This window comes from Petaurus breviceps, unplaced genomic scaffold (genome assembly GCF_028583685.1).
Source record: "Petaurus breviceps papuanus isolate PSGF00001 unplaced genomic scaffold, PetGlider_PUasm1.0 91023, whole genome shotgun sequence".
In the NCBI taxonomy this organism is placed as follows: domain Eukaryota; kingdom Metazoa; phylum Chordata; class Mammalia; order Diprotodontia; family Petauridae; genus Petaurus; species Petaurus breviceps.
The window spans coordinates 5,696,080-5,698,647 of record NW_027187398.1 but is presented as its reverse complement, the minus strand read 5'-3'; the positions used below and the strand labels follow the sequence as shown (position 1 = coordinate 5,698,647).

The 2,568-nt window shown below is 42.9% G+C and overlaps 1 pseudogene; it reads left to right on the top strand.

Annotated features, from left to right (window-relative positions):
- The window catches only part of LOC138153746 (heat shock cognate 71 kDa protein pseudogene), a 572,612-nt pseudogene that overhangs the window by 231,175 nt on the left and 338,869 nt on the right, over positions 1–2,568 (top strand).

The window sequence follows — 2,568 nt, the reverse complement described above, 5'->3', positions numbered from 1 at the left end:
CTTACTATGCTCTAGGCACTGAGCTAAGTGCTGAAAATACAAAGAAAAGCAAAAAACAAACAGTCCCTGCTCTCAAGGAGCTTATAATCTAATGAAACGGTTTAATTAGATTAGTGAAACCGTGAGAGAGTCAAGAAACATTATTCACATATATCACAGGATGGTCCTATGTATGAAAGATAGCATAGCAGTTGCTAGAGAACTGACCTAGAAGCCAAAAAGATCTGGATTTTACCCCTGGGCTAGCTCCCTAAACTCTCAGTACTCTAGGCAGCTTTCTAAGGTTAGGAGTTGCAGAGAAGGTGGCAATTTGCATTGGTAAAAGGAGTCTTTTCATCTAGGGGTTTCCTCTCACAGTTCTAGTTCCTATCTCTATCTGTCATAGAATGAAATGTTCTAATCCTGAGTTCCAACCTTGAGGGCCAACCCCCACCCCCTTTCAGGTTGGGGTATGTTTCCTATTTCTTCAGTCTTCTGAGCAACTAAAAATCCACCCTGGAAGCCTAGTATCTACACCTTCTATCCAGCCAAGTGGAAATGTAACCCAGGCAATTTAAATCATTTTGGGCACTGGGGAGCTCTGAATAAGCTCACAGTGATCCTCTTCTTTGCAGCTGCATGGGCAAACAGGACTGCGGGATAATTGGTTACAGGGTTTCAGAAACACTAGTCTGATTCACCTGTCTATTCCTGGCATCCCAGCAATGAACAGGGGAATTCTTAAATCCCCTGAAGGACAATGCTGCATGATACACCACTCAACTGCCACAAATCTACTGATGAAAAGCACAGGGGTCAGGTGTTGCTGTGTTCTAGCTTTGACCACAATTTCTTTCTGCACCTTATTCTCTATCCTCCATATACTGTTCATTACATCTGCAAGTCCAACCAATCAGGATCATACCAACACCAAAGCCAAACTGGAAATGTCCTGGTCCTGATGATCCCTGTGGAAACATAAGCCACCATTTAGGTCTGACCATTGTATCTCAACAGATACATTCCTTGCACAAAAATGATTGTGTCCCTGAGTGGGGTTAAAAGATAGTCAGGAGAGGGCCTAACAGAAAAAACAGTATAGAAGTAAAAAATAACAGTAATAGCTAATATCTATATAGTCCTTTAAAGTTTGCAGAGCACTTTACATATATAGGGTATCCCAAAAGTACTATTTTAGGTAATCATTTAAAATGGTACTAAGAGAGGCAGTTAGGTAATGCAGTAGACAGAGCACTGGCCCTGGAGTCGGGAGAATCTGAGTTCAAATCTGGCCTCAGACACTTGAGACTTACTAATTATGTGGGCAAGTCACTTAACCCCAATTGCCTTGCCAAAAGAAAATGGTACTAAGACTTTTGGGACACACTATGTCAGATCATTTGGGTGCATGTCTTACAATAGTCCTATAAAGTAGGTCTATAAATATAGGTCTTTTAGGTTCTGGTTCAGATATGAGATTTCCTCCATGCAGAGAACTTCCAGTGTGCAAACACTCTCTATGGGTGCAATTTGTAATTAAAGTCTTATGAAGCATCACTTAAACTGAGAAGTTAAGTGATTTTTTCCCCCATCAAGCATCTAATATATGTTGTGAGCAGAACTTGAATTCGGCTCTTCCTGACTCTACTACTTGGACTATTATCTAGTAAGTGCAAAATTTGTGGTAAGCTCTGTCAAGCCAGAGTTGCTAACTAAGCTGGATACCTGCAATTTGCCTTCTAAATTTAACTGGTAGGTCAAGAAGTCCTGAAGGACATAATTTTACACACGACAAGACTGACTGTAGATATGCCATATCATCACCTGCTAACAGAAAAGTGGGCTAAGAGAGCAACAAGGAGCAAGGCCAGGGTCCCAAAGGCCCAGTCCCCTCCCTGATCCTCTTGGGGTGTGGCATCCAAAGAGACCAGAAATAAACAGTGGGTGCTTTTGGTCACTGAGCTTTTAGTGGCTTATCTTCATTTGCATTAACTTGGAGGTTTCTTGGTGAATGATTTTGAGTCGCTTTTGCATTTTTATGGTGTTTTCCATCAGATTGATTGGTGGAATGGGTATAGAACTGGCTTGGAGTCAAGGCCTGGGTTCAGGGCCCACCACTATTTTGGCTGTGGTGACCCTGGACAAATCACTGGCCTCCTCAGTACCTAGACAACTCCCTAAAATGATTCATTGCTGGGGGTGTGTTGATCTGTATTGGTAGGAGAAGTTTCATTATCTGGTGTTCTTTATACCACACATTTCTTTGAAAAAAAAAGTCTAGGGCAAACCCGGCCTATAGGGAATATTGGTCTGACTCTCCCCAGTCCCTCCTTGTTCTAGCCCCATTCATCAACCCAAGTAGCTGCAATATGTGGCCATCCCTATCTCTCAACTCACACACTCATAGACTTTCCTGATCTCATCTCCCCATTAGGGTCCTCCTCATCCCTCAACACACACACACACACACATCCCCCACCTAAAGAGGCTCCAAATTCCTGAACCCTAGCTCTCCCTATGGAGGCCCTCCCCAATACACATATCCTCCCCACTCTCAACACTTAATCTGTCCCCATCCTTTCTCCACAG